The sequence below is a fragment of the Balaenoptera physalus genome (genome assembly GCF_965194825.1).
Source record: "Balaenoptera physalus genome assembly, chromosome: 10".
NCBI lineage: Eukaryota > Metazoa > Chordata > Mammalia > Artiodactyla > Balaenopteridae > Balaenoptera > Balaenoptera physalus.
The window spans coordinates 100460194-100470037 of NC_138889.1; the positions used below are offsets into that span (position 1 = coordinate 100460194).

Consider the following 9844-nt stretch of genomic DNA (forward strand, 5'->3'; position numbering starts at 1 on the left):
TTCGTTTTTTACAAATTGAAGATTTGTGGCAAACCAGCGTTGAGCAAGTCTATCGGCACCATTTTTCCAACAACATATGCTCACTTCTTGTCTCTGTGTCACATTTTGGCAATTCTCATATTTCAAGCTCTTTCATTATTATTGTGTTTCTTATGGTGAGGTGTAATCAGTGACCTTTGATATTATTACTATGACTCACTGAAGGCTCAGAGGATGGTTAGCATTTTTAGCAATAAAAGATTTTTTAGTTTAGGTCTGAACATTGTTTTTTTAGACATAATGCTATTGCACACTTAATAGACTGCAATATAGCACAGACGTAACTTTTAGGTGCACTGGGAAACCAAACAATTCATGTGACTTGCTTTATTGTGATGTTCGCTTTACTGTGGTGGTCTGGGACCAAACCTGCAGTATTTTCGAGGTGTGCCTGTATTCACAAATTTGTGCATTGATCAGCACTAATATCAGAACATTTTCATCACCCTGAAAAGAAGTCCTGTGCTCATTAGCAGTCACCCCCCATTCCTTCGTGTTATGGGGTGCTGAATTGTGCCCCCGTTCATATGTTGGTGTTGATATGTAGACCGCACCCCCCAACCTCGGAATGTGACTTATTGGAGACACCATCTTTTTTTGGCTGTGCCACCTGGCTTGTGGGATTTTAGTTCCCTGACCAGGGATCGAACCCGGGCCCTCTGCAGTGAGAGTGAGGAGTCCTAACTACTGGACCGCCAGGGAATTCCCTGGAGACGCCATCTTTAAAAAGGTAAAATGAGGTCATTAGAGGGGGCCCTGATCCAATATGACTAGTGTCATAAGAAGAGATCAGGATATAGACACACAGAGGAGGAAAAAGAGGGTCACCAACAAGCCAAGGAGAGAGGCCTCAGAATGAAACCAACCCTTTTAACACCTTGATCTCTGACTTCTGGCCTCCAGAACTGTGAGAAAATAAATTTCTATTGTTTAAGCCCTCCAGTCTGTTGCACAGTGTTATGGTAGCCTGAGCAAACGAATACACCCTGCAACCACAATCTACTTTCTATGGGCTTGTCTATTCTGGACATTTCATATAAACGGAATCATACAACATATGGCCTTTTGTGACTGGCTTCTTTCACTCAACATAATGTTTTTAAGGTTCATCTATATTGTAGCATGAATCAGAACTTCATTCCTCTTTATGGCTGAATAGTATTCATTGTACAATACACCATTTTGTTTATCCATTCATTAGTCAATGGACATTTGGGTTGTTTCCCTTTTTGGTTATTATGAATAAGGATGCTATAAACATTCATGTACAAGTTTTCATGTGGACATATGTTTTCATATCTCTTGGGTATATACCTAGGAGTGGAATTGCTGGGTCATAGGTAACTCTGTGTTCAACTTGTGAGGAACTGCCAACCTGTTTGCCCCAGGGCCTTTGCCCCTCGTGGTCCCTTTCCTCCTCCCTACCCTGACATTCTGCCCAGTTAAGTCCTAGTTGGGGTGGATCAGCTTATTACACTCATAGAGAATTACATTCCATTCTGATACAAGATTGATCATATTCATTAATGAGGTTATTGGCTTAGTGTCTGTTTCCCCCACTCAGATGTGTGGGCAGGGACTGCATCTCATTCATCACTGACTATGTCTCCAGAGCAAGACCTGGCACACAGTGGCCACTCAATAAATATGTTAAATTAATGGGGAAAAAAAGGGGAGAAGTGAAAGTTTAATTTTGAAATTTAAAGCAACCGCTCCAGGCTTACAGCCGATCTGCCATGTCTGCCTCATCCTGGGGAAACTGAGTAGAGGCAGAGATGAGTTCCTGTTTACTGCGAGCAAAATGGGTCCAGAGTGGGGCAATCTGGGAGTGGGGCGGGGGTGCATGCTCAGCATAGGTCGAGGGGATGCAGGAGTAGGCCCTTGGGACTCGACAAGGATACCGGGACGCCCCAGGGGAAGTGCTCTTGAGCCGGGACCACAGGAAGCTGGGAAAGTGGGGGACAGTCAGGGAGCCACTGGCACAGGAGAGTTGGCTGGGATCTTCCTCTCAGCTGGGAAGGTGGGTCCTGGGTTGAAGTTAACCTCCAGAGGGGAAGGAAGCTGGGCGCACAGGGCAAGTGCTGAAGAGCCAGCAGATTCTCTCCCATTTGTAGACCAGATATAGTCCAGCCACGAGTTTGGGTTGAGTCTTTGACAGCAGGGAAGGGAGGTGGGCAGTCTGCCTCAGCATCCCAAAGGAACCTGGAACCACAGCCTTACGGGTACCTGGGAACACGAATGATTGCAAAACTCAAAAACTTGACAGTTTCCTCTGCCCCAGAGTCAGCAATTTACTGACCACTGCACACAGTTAGGTCAAGGTCATGCTCCTTTAGGGCAAGGGTGTGGTCTTTGTACCACCAGCACCTGCACAACTCCTGGCAAAGTGAGAGGAGACCAACAGAAGTGTAAGAACTAACATTTCCTAAGCTGAGCATTTCTTCCAGTTTACAGAAAACTGGGAGGCACGCAGAGGTAAAGCCACCTGCCCAAGAGCACACTGCGACCTAGAGACAGAGCAGGGACTGAACCCAAGCAGTGTGACTCTAGTGGTCCTACTCTTAACCATGATACTGTCCCGGAAAAGAGGAGAGGGAGAAAAGTGAAGGGGAACTGGACAGCCGCCTTCAGGAATCATAGTGATTTTCATTGGACACACCCAAGCCCACTGGGAATGCTGTCCAAGGCTCTGGCCTGGGTGAGCAGAAGAAATGTATACAAAGAAGGCTAAGGAAAAGGTGAACGGAATCAGGCCTTGCTCACCAAAGCCCAGCAATGAAGGCTGACAAAAGGCCCCCGGAACCGGGAGGGCGAGTCACAAAATGAGTCTCTTCTGGGCCACTTAACCTCACAGGGTGATGGGACAGCAGGAGCCTGGGGGCTTGTTCCAAGTGCCCACTGTGTCAGGTACCAGCTACGTGGCCTGGTACACTTTATTATTTTATTTTTTTTCTGGTACACTTTAGATCCCCGTTTTATAATCGAAAGTAGAAAATGAAGTTTGGGCCTGAAGCAGGGCTCACAATCTGGCATGCAAGGGCTGATGATTTCCAAGTTGGTTGGCTACACTTTTTATCTGGGAGATTTCATATAAGAATCGGCATTTCCTGCTTCTGCTGAAGACTGGAAGCTCAAGCAATCCCTGGGCCCATGAGTCTGCATGTCAACCAGTCAAGTGGTTGGTGTCTGGCCTCGAGACCAAGAATGTCTCTCGTTCGCCCACAGTCCCCACCTCTTGCTATTCTTGCCTTGACACTGAGCCAATTGTCACTTGTCATCTTAGATTGGCCTTCTTTCACATGCTTGCATCACCTGCCTGGCTCCTGCAGGCACCTGCACTTATAGCCCCTACACAACAAATGTAACTGGAGGGGACAGTCCCAGGCCCCTTCTGCCACGATTAGCGGGATCCTTGGGACATCTATCCCTCTCGACAAATTCGTTTTCCTAGTTGTAAATGGAGCTTTACCTTTCTGTCAAAGTTTCTGTGAAAACCAAATGAGACGATAAAATAAGAACTTGCTTTGAAAACAAGATGTTGCACTAATGCCCCTCTAATGGACCTCCTGAACCTTCCTTGAATTGGCTCTTACAGTTTATAATAGTGAAAAATCTAGAAATAACCTGTGTCCAATAGGACAGTCGTTGAGAAACCATGAAATGCTATGTAGTCTCTAAAAGTGAAAATGGTAGATTCCAGTGTACATGTCCAGATGGAAGGGTGCCCGTGACAAAGTAACTGAAAAAAATGCAAACATTCTGTACATTAAGGCATGATCTCATTTTTATTAGCAAACATCATTATATGTGTACATATTTTTGTATACAGAGAGAAATTCTGGAAGCGTACTCCCCCATCTGTTTGACAGTTATCAAGGGGCCATGGGATGCGGAAACGCTCACTGTTAACACTAATGTACTTAGTGTCGTTAGTGACTTGAACGAGCATGTCTGCCAAGAGTGGCAGTGTGCTAAACGTTGGAGACACTCTCTCATCTTCCCGGCCCTGCTGGGTGGGTGTTTTCATTTCCATTTGGCAGGTGAGGAATCTGAGGCTGAATCAAGTCACCTGCCCAAGGTCACACAGCTGGTATTATAATCAGATTAAGAGACTCCTAAACACAAGCTTTTCCCACCACACGCTAAGTCCTCCTCTATAACATTATGTTTTGGAAAAAAAACCCTCAAACCTTAAAATTACTTAAAAAAAAAAGCCATTGTGTCATGTAAGCCCCAGGCTCTGGGCACTCTCCACTTCAGGAATGACCAGGTCGGTGGCACTCTCAGGGCTGGAGGACCACACGTAGGTTCCCCTCCACCAATTTCCTCATGGGGCAAGAAGCTGTATTAGCAGGATTCTTGTAAAGTGGCTCTAAGGGACTTGGCCATCATTTGTTTCACAGCCACTGAGGGCCTACAGAGAATTTGGGTACTGGCTGGTAGCTAGTAATCTATAAACAGACGTAAAAATAAGTTATTCCCTTTCTTTCTGGAGTGGATGGAAATTTCTAAATAAAACTAATGTAGTTGGGGAAAAAAAGCATGTCCGGAAGCTCTTGGACAAAAGCAGTCACCTTTTTTTTTTTTTTTTTTAATTTTTATTTATTTATTTATTTATTTTTAATTTATGGCTGTGTTGGGTCTTCATTTCTGTGCGAGGGCTTTCTCTAGTTGTGGCAAGTGGGGGCCACTCTTCATCACTGTGCGCGGGCCTCTCACTATCGCGGCCTCTCTTGTTGCGGAGCACAGGCTCCAGACACGCAGGCTCAGTAATTGTGGCTCATGGGCCCAGCTGCTCTGCGGCATGCGGGATCTTCCCAGACCAGGGCTCGAACCCGTGTCCCCTGCATTAGCAGGCAGATTCTCAACCACTGCGCCACCAGGGAAGCCCAGCAGTCACCTTTTGACATTTATTTGTTCATTTACTCACTCATTAAACGTCTCCTGGATGCTTATTATCTACCAGCCCCTAAGGCTCCTGTGAAGAACAATACGTACATGGTCCCCGCCTTCATGAAGCTCCACTCTAAAGGTGGAATGTAAACCAGGGCCCCCAAGGTCCACCATTCACTCCCAGAGGAATATGCTCTGCAGGGTTACTGGAGTCAGGTTGACCAGGGTGAAAATCCAACTCTCCTAGTAGAGCTGTTGACAGAGAAGAACTGCAGTGTCTCTGTCTCAGTCTCCACCTTCCTATGCTGCCAGTTGCTGGGTGGACGAGTACAGGGGCTACATTTATGAGCTGTAGCTGTTCTGTTTTCTTAAAAGCAAAGTAACTCCCCAGAACAGTCCCAACCACCATACCTGACTGTGACGATGGAAATGTTCTTTGTCCTGCACTGTCCAACATGATAGCCACTAGTCACGTGTGGCTTCATGGTGAAACTGAGAGATGAAGTTTTTAATTTTAATTAATAGCTACAGTGGCTAATGGGTAATCGTACTGGACGATGCAGGTAGGTCTAGAAGACTGCCAGACTCAGGGCGAGGCAGATGACACAGCAGGTAACAGGAGGAGCTGGGAGAAGGAGAAGGGACAGGGCGCTGCACAAACACGGCTGGAGTGTGAGGAGACGAGCTCAAAAGCGCTAGAAATGGCAGGAGCAGGTGGTCCGAGGCTACTGCTGTGAGCAGTTTTCAAGCATGGGGAGGAAAGAAGAAAATGCCGCAGGAGGTAAGGCTAAGTGAAGGCCAAACGCAAAAGGCACTTACTGTATGACTGCATTTATATGGCAAATCCAGAACAGGCAAAGCTACGGAGCAGAAAGATTAGTGGTTGCCAGGGGCTGGGAATGGGGATGAGGAGGGGAAGGGGAGTGACTGCTAATGAGTATGGGGTTTCTTTTTAGGACGATGAAAATGTTCTAAAATTAGGTTGCAGGGATGGTTGCACAACACTCAAAACCAGACCTGGATGCTTTAAGTGGGCAAATTGTATAATGTGTGAATTATACCTCAATCAGACAGTATAAAAACACCCAAAACCTCAGGAGGCCTCAGGTCACTGGGACCCTGCATGGGGGGATGGGGGTGTGGGGAGGGAAGCAGGGCCAAGGTCCTATAGGCTTGGCTGCAGGAGTGTCAGGACAGCCCTTCCCGGCTGAAATGTGTTCATTTCCCCATCCCAAGATCTGACTTTGATTGAAAAGAACAACAGTCCTCTCAACAGCTGGAGCCTTTACCAGTAAAGAGAAAGCCAATGTATGCAAAAGAAATTAAACACCAGATGGTGGCGGGGGGGGGGGGGGGGGTGGTTGGAAAGGACTCCCTAGAGAGAAGGAAAGAGCTTGAAAAAGGCAGAAGGTAAAAGAAAAAGCCATTTATGATCCCTGCTGGAAGGACAATGTTATCAGACATCAGTTTGACATTCCCAGAGGTGAAGGAACAAACCTGCTCTTTCATTTCCTTCCTGATGGCTTTTCTTCATCAGGGACTGAGAGGCTCAGGAGAGCACAGCATGGCAAGTACCTGGGAGAGTTAGGGAGGCCGTGTACTGACTGAGAAAGCCAGTAGGCCGGGAACCAGGAGTGTGGCAATTAGGTGCCTAAGGAATCTATTCAAAAATAAAAGGTGGGCTTCCCTGGTGGCGCAGTGGTTGAGAATCCGCCTGCCAATGCAGGAGACACGGGTTCGAGCCCTGGTCCGGGAAGATCCCACGTGCCGCGGAGCAACTAAGCCCGTGCGCCACAGTTACTGAGCCTGCGCTCTAGAGCCTTCGAGCCGCAGCTACTGAAGCCCGTGAGCCTAGAGCCCGTGCTCCGCAATAAGAGAAGCCACTGCAATGAGAAGCCCATACACCGCAACGAAGAGTGGCCCCCGATTGCCGACAACGAGAGGAAGTCTGCGCACAGCAACGAAGACCCAACGCAACCAAAAATAAATAAATAAATTTAAAATAAAAAATAAAATATAAAAAAATAAAAAAAATAAAAAAAAAAAAATAAAAATAAAAGGTGACTGCATGTGGGTTTTTAGAAGAAATAGTTTAATTAAGACACAGATATATGATTATAAAGATGCACAAGTCTAAATTTTTTTTGAGGTTAAAAATAGTATCTTTGGCATAGTCCCTTTTTTTGGTAAATTTTAAAGAGAAACAACAGCCTTTAAGTATGATGTTAAACTGGAAGATATTCAAATTGTACTTAACATCCTTTTTTTTTTTTTTTTTCTGGCCACACCACACAGCATGCGGGATTTTAGTTACCTGACCAGGGATCGAGCCTGCGTCCCTGGCATTGGAAGCGCGCAGTCTTAACCGCTGGACCCCCAGGGAAGTCCTCATTCTATTTTTATATCAAGTTCTATCTCAGGAATACAGGAGTCCTAAGACGAAGATCTACCACCTCAATTGTGAGTTACAGAACATCTGTGCTAAATGGGAGACAATTTCTGGTTCAACCACCCTCTACTCATAGAGGAAACAGGTACGGGAAGGGAGTCCATGGGGAAGCCCCTGACTCTCCACCCTGACCCAATTCCCCAAAGTGTGAAACAGATCTCTTTGAGAAGCCACCCCATGGACATTTTATACATACTGATGGTTATGCAGCTTAATGTGTATTTTATTTTGGCTGCACTGCTCGGCATGCGGGATCTTAGTTCCCCAACCAGGGATCGAACCCATGTCCCCTGCAGTGGAAGTGTGGAGTCTTAACCACTGGACCATCAGGGAAGTCCCTTAATGTGTATTTTATTTTACATTTTTTAAATGTTTATTTATTTATTTATATTTGGCTGCATTGGGTCTTCATTGCTGTGCACGGGCTTTCTCTAGCTGCAGTGAGCGGGGTCTACTCTTCATTGTGGTGCGTGGGCTTCTCATTGCGGTAGCTTCTCTTGTTGCAGAGCACGGGCTCTAGGTGTGTGGGCTTCACTAGTTGTGGCACGCGGGCTCAGTAGCTGTGGCGCACGGGCCCAGTTGCTCTGCAGCATGTGGGATCTTCCCAGACCAGGGCTTGAACCCGTGTCCCCTGCATTGGCAGGCGGATTCTTAACCACTGTGCCACCAGGGAAGCCCCAATGTGTATTTTAAAATAATGTGTATTTTACAATTAGGACACCAAACTTGTAACTTCACAAATACTAATGGTCAGAATGAGGTGAAGTTATAAAAGGCAGATTTCAAGTTGATTTAAAACATTAGGTGGTGATGGTTGTACAACACTGAATGTACTGAATGTCACTGAACTGTTTACTTAAAAATGGTTAAAACAGAAAATTGCTATATATATTTTTACCACAATGCAAAAAAAAAAAAAAATTAAAATAAACACGGGGTAAAGAATAGCTTCGGTGGCAACAGATCTAGGAAAGAACTGCGTGGCAGGAGTGACATTTAAGAAGCACTCCAGTCCTCACGGGAAGTGGCACCTTGCAGGAGCACGCTGACACCAACAACTTGGAGCGCTGAGTTACCCCTTTAGCACCGAGACAGCCGCTCTGAGGGCAAAGCTGAAACGATGCACCACCGAGGGAGCCACAGAGCTGTAGGCGCCCTCAAAGGTCCCTTCCCTAGAGCCTAGAGGACAGCATGCAAACCGTGTGTGATGGGACTGCGCAGGCTAACTAAAGCACACTGATTCGCATTTACGGAGTTACTTCTCCTTGGGAGTAGTTAAGAGAAAGGGCTTGGAAGTCAGGCGGACCTGGTTTGACTCTCAGTGCACACCACTTTCCAGGAGCAACCCAATTTCTTCTTTTTAGTTTGATCCCAGTCTTATTTTTAAAATGTGTGTAGGAAAAAGACTTAATGAAATCTAATAGTAACTTTAGACAGAGGGGAACAAGGTCGTGAGGGAAGGAGGTCTTGGTGTGCTGCCGCCATTTCTTCTGCCTTCAGTCTCTGCGCCTGGGATAGAGCATCTGGAGGCTCACTACCTCTGTGGTCCGTAGGAGCCACTAAGAGGAGAGTCCAGGGAAGAATTTGCCATTTTCAGTGGAAGACAAGTGGCGGTTACTGGCTATGATGACTTTGTACTTTGGATCTCGATTTACTGCACCTTTCTTTATAGTAAGACACCAACTGCTTAAAAAATAATCCATGAGGGAATTCCCTGGTGGTCCAGTGGTTAGGACTCCACACTTCCACTGCTGAGGGGCTGGGGCTCAATCCCTGGTCCGGGGACTAAGATCCCACAAGCCCTTGGGTGGGGAGGGGGGTGGTGGTGTGGGGATGGGGGGCGGGGAATCCATGAGACAGATATGAAGAGGAGCATTTTAAGAGGTGCACTCTCTTTGAAAAAAGGATCAAACTGTTGAACTCAACATACTAGATACGTTTGTAAATAAATTTATGGCATAAAAAAATAGTAACTCTGGTTATTTTTGGGGGGGGAGGGTGGGATTAATGCTTTTTTTAAAAAAACAACCCGATTTTTTTTCAAATAAAGTATTTTTATTATTTTTATTTATTTATTTGGCCATGCCATGCGGCATGCAGGTTATCTCAGTTCCCCGACCAGAGGGATCAAACCGTGCCCCTTGCAGTGGAAGCACGGAGTCTTAACCACTGGACCACCGTGGGATTCCACAACCCCATTTCTTTTAGCCTCAGTTTGCTCATCTGCTAAATGGGGATGAAAACCGTAGCTCCCTCCCAGGGGCGTTATAAAGACTAGAGCATATAACGTGTATCGAGTGTTTCCCACAGCACTAGGATGGTGGTGAACAGTCAATGAACATTAGCTAGGACAATTACTGCATAAACATTTCATGGGCTAGTACCCAGCACAACCCCCACTGGGAAATACTACTCCAGACACACACCCCACAGAGCGACTCTGATGAGAAGGTTGAGGCCTGG

At 46.3% G+C, this 9844-nt stretch overlaps 1 protein-coding gene and 1 pseudogene across 2 annotated transcripts in view; one reads left to right on the top strand and one right to left on the bottom strand.

Moving 5' to 3' along the window:
* Window positions 1-1786: 1786 nt before the first annotated feature.
* CELF1 (CUGBP Elav-like family member 1) overlaps window positions 1787-9844 on the bottom strand; it is an 80429-nt gene continuing 72371 nt past the window's right edge. The window contains exon 15 of the mRNA XM_082475955.1: window positions 1787-2265. The gene's annotated coding sequence lies outside the window, so the exon portion shown is untranslated. The remainder of the gene's footprint in view (window positions 2266-9844) is intronic.
* Window positions 5490-9132, top strand: LOC309667850 (cytochrome c oxidase subunit 7C, mitochondrial pseudogene; annotated as a pseudogene). Its single transcript has 2 exons — window positions 5490-5495; window positions 8900-9132. The product of its transcript is annotated as a cytochrome c oxidase subunit 7C, mitochondrial pseudogene (transcript).